The sequence below is a fragment of the Capricornis sumatraensis genome, chromosome 1 (assembly GCF_032405125.1).
Source record: "Capricornis sumatraensis isolate serow.1 chromosome 1, serow.2, whole genome shotgun sequence".
Taxonomy (NCBI): Eukaryota; Metazoa; Chordata; class Mammalia; order Artiodactyla; family Bovidae; genus Capricornis; species Capricornis sumatraensis.
This window is the reverse complement of record NC_091069.1, coordinates 251,349,432-251,359,729: the sequence shown is the minus strand read 5'-3', so window position 1 is coordinate 251,359,729 and position 10,298 is coordinate 251,349,432.

Here is a 10,298-nt window from a genome sequence, read left to right as displayed (position 1 = left end):
GCTTTCAATCGCATCAGGTATAGCCCCCCGACCAGCCATCCCCAACCCTGGCCCTCAGGAGAGACACAGGGGTCAACTTTGGGAGGCTGAGCCAGGTCCAGCAGCCTTACCACCTCTCCATGAAGCTCTGAAGTTGGTGGTGGCTGAGCTGGTCATCCACCCTCCCAGTGAGCCACAAACTGAGGGCCATCCTTGTCCCTTCCTTACATGGCGTGTCCTCCACCCTGGCCTGCCACTGCTTGCACCCCCTTCCCCAACCCAGAGCAGAGCACAACTACAGCATTCTTATAGCATCCCCCTGGGGGACCAGCCCCTGTGGACAAGTCCTGGCCCAGCAGGTCCAATGGGTCGACTCCAGCCTGCTCATATGGACCCCTCCTCCAAGTCTCCCAACAGTCACTATTATAAATTCATGGCTGAAAAACCCATCTAAGGAGAGATGAGAGGCATTTAGATCTCTTTGGAACCATAAAGAACCTGCTAAGAATAATAATACTAAAATCAAATAACAATAAGAAAGTGCTCAAAAGACATTAAAATAACCAGTGGAAAAAGGGCCAGTGCAAGGTAGAATTTGCCTGTTTGAATGTGCCTTCCTGCTTAACACAGAAGAAGCCTCCTCACCTCCAGAAGCATCAGCATCCTTAGCCTTCTCTCCCACATGGAGTAACATCAGCTACATGAAGCATTTGGGGTTAGAGGGGTTTTCCATCCAGCAGCCCTGAGATCACTGGCAGTGGACACTGGACACAAGCTATTTTTAAAATGTCCACATAACATCCTTCTTAGTGGTGAGAGACTAGATGGTCTGAGGCTGGGAGCAAGGCAAGGATGTCGGCTCTCACATGAGTCAATGTGATAAAGTAAGAAAAAGAAATAGAGGCAGAACAATTGGAAAAGAAGACGAGAAAATCTCTACTAACAGATAGCAGGACTGTGAGTGCAGGAAAGTCTAAGGAATCAATTCAAAATTACTAGCATCAATAATGAATTTAGCAAGGTAACAGGACACAAAGTTCATACAAAAAAACAGTGTTTCTATACATTAGCAACAAATAATAGGTAAATAAAAATTTGAAAACAGAACTACAGTCACAATAAAACCATCGGTGCTAAGTTGCTTCAGTCGTGTCTGACTCTTTGCGACCCGATGGGCTGTAGCCCACCAGGCTCCTCTGTCCATGGAATTCTCCAGGCAAGAATACTGGAGTGGGTTGCTACACCCTCCTCCAGGGGATCTTCCCAACCCAGGGATAGAACCTGCCTCTCTTAAGTCTCCTGCATTGGCAGGTGGATTCTTTACCACTATCACCAGCTGGGGAGCCACATTAAAATCATAAAACACCTTCAATTTCTCACAGCAATGTTTTGTAGTTTTCAGTGTAAAGAACATGAAAGTTTTCAGTAAGTTAATTATTTTCTTCTTCTTCATACAATACATAATTTAATGAAAATTTTCAGGTTCTTTAACTGAAAATGACAAAGTACTGCTTTGAGAAATTGGAGAATGTCTAAAAATTGGGGCGATGTACCATGTTCATGGATTGAGAGGCTCATTGCTTGGGTGAAAATTCTCCCAGAGCTGCTGTATAGATTCAATACAACCCAATCAAAATCTCAACAGGCTTTTTATTTTGTAAAAATTGAGAAGCTGATTCGAAACTCACATGGCCATGTAAGGAACATTCAATAGCCAGAACGATTTTGAGAAAGAAGAGGAAAGTGGGAGGGCTCATACACAGAGAAATCAAAGGGAATGGATAGAGTCCAGAAAAAGACCTACATGTACGGAGACAACTGACTTTCAACAAAGGTGTCAGAAGAATTCAGTTGGGGGGAGCCCAGTCAAGGACAGCTGGATATCCACTGGGTACCTGCCTTCACAAACACTCATCTGAAATGGGCATGAACCTGACGACTGAAGGGCCTCTTGCCATCTAGTACTATGAGCATCAAGTCACTGACCACAACAGTCTTGACCTTTAACACACCCTGAAAGGAGTTCAGGGTAGAGATCAGGAATGAGGCACTCTGGGTGAAGAGCTCTGGGAAAACTGGAAGAACAGGACTTCAAAGAGTTAGATATTTTTAGAAGAAAATGTTATGAACACAATGTCTTGCATCTTCTCAGATCTAGAAAGCACGAAAACCATTAACAGAGGCATGTGCCCCCGGTGACCAGTGGGGGCCTTCTACTTCACTGCACATGTACCTTCGCGAAAATCACTTTTGTACTGGTCCTCCCCCGTTACCCCTGCAGAGCTGCTCCTCAGGACTGAGAGGCTGTGTCCTGGGCTCCAGTCCTCCACGAGTCTCCAAATAAAACTGAATGCACGGCTCTCACGTGGTGCTTTTTTTTTTTTTCGGTTGAAAAACCTCAGTTTAGAACCTTAATCTGTAAAACTTCTAGGCCTGTGTTGTTCATTTGTGGAGCCACTAGCTATATGTCATATTTAAATTTAAAGTAAATAGATGGGGGGAAAATGAAACAGTGACAGACTTTATTTTCTTGGACTCCAAAATCACATCAGACAGTGACGGCAGCCATGAAATTAGAAGATGCTTGCTCCTTGGAAGAAAAGTTATGACAAACATAGACAGCATGATAAAACAGCAGAGACATTTTGCTGACAAAGGCCTGCTAGTCAAAGCTATGGTTTTTCCAGTAGTCATGTACGGAATGTGAGAGCCGGACCATAAAGAAGGCTGAGCGCCAAAGAACTGATGCTTTTGAACTGTGGTGCTAGAGAAGACCCTTGAGAGTCCCCTGGATAGTAAGGAGATCTTTTTTAAAAAATGTATTTATTTATTTTAATTGGAGGCTAATTACTTTACAATATTGTGGTGGGTTTTGCCATACATTGACATGAATTAGCCATGGGTCCACATGTGTCCCCCGGTCCCAACCCCCCACCCGCACCCCCAGCTCCCTCCCCATCCCATCCCTCTGGGTCGTCCCAGTGCACCAGCTTTGAGTGCCCTGCTTCATGCATCGAACTTGGACTGGTCATCTATTTCACATACGGTAATACACATGTTTCAATGCTATTCTCTCAAATCATCCCACCCTCACCTTCTCCCACAGTCCAAAAGTCTGTTCTTTACATCTGTGTCTCTTTTGCTGTCTCGCATATAGGGTCCTCGTTACCATCTTTCTAAATTGCATATATATGCATTAATATACTGTATTGGTGTTTTTCTTTCTGACTTACTTCACTCTGTATAATAGGCTCCAGTTTCATCCACCTCATTAGAACTGACTCAAATGCCAAACCAGTCAATTCTAAAGGAAATAAATTCTGAATATTCATTGGAAGGACTGATGCTGAAGCTCCAATACTTTGGCCACCTGATGCAAAGAGCAGACTCACTAGAAAAGACCCTGATGCTGGGAAAGGTTGAGGGCAGGAGGAGAAGGGAGTGACAGAGGATGAGATGGTTGGATGGCATCACTGACTCAATGGACATGAGTTTGAGGAAGTTCCGGGAATTGGTGAAGGACAGGGAGGCCTGGCATTCTGCGGTTGATGGGATTGCAGAGTTAGACACGACTGAGAGACTGAAAAACAACTACAATACCTGGAGGAGAATATTAATATTCCATGTGTCTTACACAGAACTGGTAACCAGAATTCATAGCAACCTTTACAACTCACCAAACAGAAGACAAATATCCTGTTTTTAAAATACACAGGTTTTGATTCCGGAAGCCCACAGCAGTAAACGGCAGCTTGCAGCGAGCAGCCAGCGAGCGGAAGGTGGAAGCAAGGCCTCAGGTTTCCAGACAGGGAGTCCTAACCACTGGGCCACAGGAGCCAGCAGTTAGGGCTGAGTCCCTAGTCCTAGCCTAGTCAAGAATGAATTCAGGCGAGGAGGCAGAAGGTAAAGAGTAAAGGAAGACATTTATTGAAAAGAGCAGTACATACAGAAAGGTGCATGGGCAAGCTCAGAAAGAAAGTCATGTCTTTGGTTAAGTTTAAATCCTTTATAAGGAGGCAGTCTTCCCTCAGGCCAATCATCTTGCTTTGTTCCCCACCACCACCACCCTGGTTAATTTGTCTCAGGACCCTCCCCTGCGGCGCGCATGCTCTTGAGCCAAGATGGATCTCGAAGTGAAGGCTTCTGGGAGGAGCAAGACTCATTATGGCCTGGAATCATCCTCTGATTTTTGACCCCAAGGAGCCTTTCTGCACATGTGTAGTGTCTCCCTTATCCTAAAATGGGGAGGCAGGGAGCTCTTAATCCCTCACTCAGACAAGGTTTTGCCTCCCTTTGTCCTGGCCATGATTATTTCCTTGAGATGTTTACAAGGGACAAAGACTATTTACCTTGCTTTGATTGTTACTTCCATTTTGGAGGGCAAACAGGAGACTGATTGTAAATTCCTCAACTAGAGCCCACCTATCTCTTGTCTCAGGAAAGGCAAAGAGGAGGTTGGCTGATTACAAACGTCCAATCTCCTATCAATCTCCTACCTCGATTTGAATAGCACTTAACAAAGATACACACGAACCACTAATGAGCACATGGGAACATGCTCCAGGTGAGAAAGGCTGGCGTTTAAGGAGCTGGCAGCACTCATTGTTGACGAGGCTGTGGAAAGACAATGGCACCGTCCTGGAACATAGGCAGTTTCTCGCAGAGTTAGACCCCCCAGTCCACTCTCATGCATCTACTCACATATTCACCAAAACACTGGTGCACAGATGTTGGCAGCATTGTATCTATAATCCTTAAAACTGTCAACCACCCAAAGGGCCACTAGGGAGTGGAGGGTGAGCACGGGAGGCGTGTCTGTGTATGGAATCTACTCAGAGCCCCCAGGGAGGAGCCTCTGAGTGGGTCCCCAGAAGCCCAACTCCATTAAACCCTCAACCCTCAAAACCGTCCCAAGGGGAGTTGCTCAGAGCCTGCCTGCATTCGGGGGTAGGGGTGGGGTGGGGACAGTGGCTGGGAGGGGCCTGGGGTCTCTCTGGGTGGATGCACAGCCCTCTGTATGGGGTGGGTGGGGAGGTGGGGGCTGAGCTGTCAGAATGCCTTGAACTGCACACTTCCCAGCACGATTAATTCATGTACCTTGCATCTCAATGAACATGATTTTGTAAACCTTGCCCTGCCTTGCTTAAGTGGGTTAAAGGCCATGGGACCCCCGTCATCTCCCTCATCTCCTGGGGGTCCAGCCCCAGCTGGTGGTGACAGGGAAACAGGCAGCGGAAGAAGAGGGTGGTGGGCAACAGGGTCCGAGGGAGCAAGAGGAGAGGCAGGGGAAACACCGTGGGTGATGGCAACTGGGGCTGTGAAGTGGCCGGGGTGCCGGCAACCTGGCCCTCAGTCACAGGTCAGTCCGCGCCCTGGAGCCTTGAGCTGCGTGGGAGGAAGGTCAGACGCGCACTGGGTCGGAACACACTCTCAGCCTCACAGCCTCCGTGTGACTTCACACCCATCTCCCACAGCGACCATTCCCTGCTCCCACCCCTCACCGTCTCAGCCCCCAGGCCACCCTCCCAGGCCAAACCCCTTCTGTGCTTTGGGGTTGGTCTCTCCCCACAGTGCAGGCTGATGCACTTGGATCTTCCGGGGGGCCACCAGTGGTCGGGGTGGAACACTGCCCAGCACCTGGCCTCACCTCCTCATCCTCCCGGTCCCAGTCTCCTCATCGTTCCAACTGCATGCCCCCAATCCCCCTCCAGCCCGCTAGCCAGGGTGATGCCTCCTGTGTCCGAGTCTCCCCCCTGGTGTGGGTCTCCCTTCTCCCCAAGTGCCCCACGGTCGATGTGGGCCCGGCTCAGGGGATCCCTCCCCCAGCAGCAGCCAGTGGTCCTCGTCCATCCCTCCGGGTGCTGGACTAACACCATGGAAGAGGGAGTTCCTCGGCTATCCTGTCTCATTTAGCCTTAGAGATGAACTGTAACTGTAATTTGCCAAGTTTCATAGAACAGACAGCTCCTCCTGAGACATGAGCAGGACTACATTAAATGAAGAGGCAGTCAAGTCTCTGTAGATAGAGGTTCTGCCAAAGGTGAAACGAGGTCAAGGTGAGGGCGGCCAGTGTTCCGTGTACATTTTCCCAGACATCACAGTCGTCCTCGGGGGAGGGGGCTGTGCACAGACCCCCCACACTGTAAGCCCTGTCCGTCAGCCCCATTCGTTTTGGGGGATACCTGCTTTTACTCTGTTTCTTGGTCAAATTGACCAGAGCATTCCTTATGCCGTGTTATTTTAGTCTTTTGAGGAACTACCTTTTGGATTTTTAAAAAACAATCTGCATGTGCTTTCCAATGAATTTCTGTTTTTTCCTTACTTCCTTCTTTCCATACTTTGCTTGTCCATTTTGTCCCATTTCTCAGTTAACTGCTGTGGCTTTCATTTCAGTGGTAGCACCAGGAAATGAACAAGCTCTCATAGGGAATTCTCCGTGGGCCCTTTCTCGGGGGGGGCCCCACCCACTCTGGTGACGGGTGTTTACCCCCAGAAGCCTGACTTCCTCTTTGACCCGTGACTCCTTGGGAAGAACAACTGAAAATTTTCAACCAGTCAGGTTTGACTGCACTGTTTTGTATCATTAATATTGAGTTTTATGGAGTTAAGATCCTGGAACCTGGCCTAAGTGATTTTTCATGTCTTCAAATTGGTTTGAACTTTGATTTGCAGCTTGATTTGGTGTCATCTTTTAAACTTATCTACCAAATTTTTTGGGAAAAAAAGATGTCTGTTCTCCCTAGGCATACTGCATTTTATATAAAAATATTATCAAAAGCGCTCATCGTGGGACTTAAGTCTCCTACACACCCATGCATGTTCCGTGGACCTCTTGAATATTGCCACAAGAGTCAGCATTCCCTCGTGGCTGGAAGTGACGCCACCCTGCACACTTCTGTATTCCAGTGCAAAACCATGTGACTGTCAGAACCTCTCCACCAGGCCACATCTGAGAGGCAGGAGTGGGCTGGGCAAGTCCTTCACAACTCAAACCTCCCCATTATCTCCTGTCCTCCTGGATCAAACTCAAGGGGTGACCCCACCGCTGCTCCCCACCCCCACCCCAGGACACGTACACCTTCAGAGAGCTGTGCTCCAGACAGCGGCCTCCTGCCTGCACTGACAGGGGTCAGCTTGTTTGCAACTGCCCTAACACAACCTCGCCAGCCCAAGGCTCCGTGACCCTGGGGTGGAGTTGAGGGCACTCAAGCCTCTGTTTCACCCCGGGAGAGGATGAGGCCCTTTACCTGACATCCTGAACCCCCAGCACGGACTCCTATGCTCTATCTGAAAGCAACGGTGCGTGACTGTGTGCCCTGCGCCTGGGAGGTGCCCTGTCCTCATGCCTTCTCCCCATGCAGTCGCCTCAATCCTCCCAAAACCTTTACCTGAGCCTTCTGGGCACAGAGACTCCAGTACACACTCCCGGCAGGGCAGAACCCTTGGGGCTGCTCCACTGCAGAGCAGTGATTCAGAGCCGGCCCCTGGCCTGGCCACATGCTGGGCAGCTCCCTGGGCGCCTTGGAGGTACCCTTCCCAGAAGGTTCACGTTGGGTGCCTGTATGTGCGTTGGGTGTCTGTATATGTTGGCACCTGGTCTCAGCCTTGCTTCCAGAGGTGACATGTCACCAAGGTTGAGGTTTGGGGGAATGCACTGTCCACCCCACTTGCCTTCCAGGCCAGATGCCATAGGTTCCCCAAGAGGCCCTGACCCTGGGGCGGACAAGGTGTGCAGAGCAGGTCCATGGGCCTGTGCCCCTTCTGTGTTGAGTACTGCCACCTGTCCCGAGCCCCCCATGTCTCTCTGTCTTCCTCCCTCCTCCTCCTTGCTTCCTCCCCTCCCCAGCACATCTGTGTGTCTCTCCATCTCTCCCCCTCCTTCTTGCTGTGCTCCTGCCCCCTCAGTCTGGTCCCATTCAGCAGAGGTCACTTGGCTCCTGTCCCCTCCCCGTCCCGCCTTGCTGGGCATTTGCAGTTGAGATGGTCAGCCTCTCTGGTCTGTGCATGTTTGAGAAATAGAGTATCAATAAACAAGGATGTCACAGTCATTTGCGACTGTATCCCTCCAACCTGAGTCTGTGAGCCCTGAGGGAACTCAGGAAGGAAAGAAGCCTGCCATCTATCAGCCATCAGACTGCAGCCATGCCCCCACGGTGAGCCCTGGGGAAACTCAGGGTGTGAAAACATGGGGTGCTGGCCCCACACAGCTGAGCTGCACATCAAACGGATGAGGTCAGTGAACTCAGACTCTTGCATCACCCATCCATAGCAAAGCACTGAATTCCTTGACTGGGGATATCTCCTTTTCTTTAATTAGCAAACATCTTTTGATGTTCTGACTACCTGCCCTTTGTTGCAAAACTTCTACAGAAACTGGCTCTTTTCCCACTCCCCCCACCTCCTCGGAGCTGTTCTATTAGGGTTACTTGAGATGCTGCCTCCCAGGCTTAAGTCTTAAGAATTCCCACAGAATAGAATAAAACACAACTCTCAACTTTTAGGTTGTGAATATTTTTTAAGTCTACACGTCCTTCCCCACTCTCTCCTCAGAGCAGCTCAAGGTCTCCCCCAAACCCCATCCCTGGGCCCTCCTTTTGGGAATGCACTGGCTCCTTGGATTAGGCTACGGTGTTCCCACAGAGACCGAGGGGCCTGGGCAGGAGCTAGCAGCTGGGAGAGGTCCGCCACCCACCTGCAAATCCTGGGAGAAGTCCACCACCAGCCCACGAAGCCTGGGAATAGTCATCCCAAACCTTTTTGACACCAGGGACCAGTCTTGTAGGAGGCAACTTTTCCATGGGTGGTGTTGGGGGGATGGTTTCAGGATGATTCAAGAACAATACAGTCATGTGCTCTTTATTATTATTATTATATCAGCCCCACCTTACATTATTAGGCATTAGATCCTAGAGGTCCCCTGCTTTGGGAGACAGGGTGCCATGGATCCCTAAGGATGAGACCCCCTCTAAGTCCTCCTGAAGGAGGAAACAGACAGAACAGGCTCCATCTTGAAAGCAGGACTCCATCTTGGGCTGGACTGTGGACTTTGAGCTATATGCCCAGTATCTATGGAAACGACATACCAACTGGAAAACCAGGCCCCCCAGATGGAAGAGCCCAAGGCCTCGTACCTAGACTCTACCTTGCCTAAAATGAAAGTGAAAGTGACATCGCTCAGTTGTGTCCGACTCTTTGCGACCCCATGGACTGTAGCCTAGCGGGCTCCTCCATCCCTGGGATTTTCCAGGCAAGAATACTGGAGTGGGCTGCCATTTCCTTCTTTAGGTGATCTTCCCGACCCAGGGATCGAACCTGGGTCTCCCGCATTGCAGACAGACGCTTTACCATCTGAGCCACCAGGGAAGCCCATGCTGCCTAAAAGAATACCCTAATTATCTGTGTAACTGAATAGAATCATAAATTCTATTACGCTTATTGGGGTATGACCACAGGCCTATTGATAATTATCTACTGTTAACTACCTAGGCTTAAGGCATATGAATCACAGGTTAACTTTGATTGTATCTTTCTTTTCCTTTGTTCAGATTAGTTTCAAGGAATTTGGGGAGGTGGGTTTGGGCACCTGCACTTAGAGTATATAAGGTTTTCACAAAAACTGGGTGGGATCCTTGGCTAAAAGGAGACTCGGCCTTGGGCCCGCTGGTGTAATGAACTGCACTCCACTATCTGCGTTGTCCTTCTGAGTGAGTTTGTTTCCTGGAACACGTGGCTACAACACTCCTAGGGGGAGCTGTGTTCCAGAGGTGGACAGGCAAGCTGGCCTACACGGCCATGGGCAGGCCCCTCCCTGTCTCAACCTAGACGTAGGGTATTGGGCTCTACCTGGTTCTGGGGAGGGAAGGGGACGGAAGGGGGATGGGATATATTTGCGGGGGGCTCACAGGAGGTGGTAAGCTGGGGATGCTTGGAGCTGACAGACTGGGGCACCCCACTGCGGGGGAGACAGGGCTGGGTGGGCCAGGTATGGGCTGGGGGCTGCAATGCTGAACCCTCTTGAGCACCCCTCCTGGAGGGGAGGGCTCTGGCAGGCCTATAGACCCTGGCCATCTCTGGAAGCAGACATAACTGGAGCCTACAGGCTGGTGAAACTGTGGTTCAGTGCTGCGGGCCCATCCTGACCCTCCAGGTAAGGGTCCACCTGGGGACCCACTCTCACTCCCTCTGCACCCCCCAGAGCAGCTGCCCCGACCCTGTGCACAGCAGGTACATAAACATCTGACACGAACTGTTAAAGCCAAGAGCACCCCTTACAACCACGATGACTGGAGCACAAGACCCATCCCCCACAATGAGCTGGC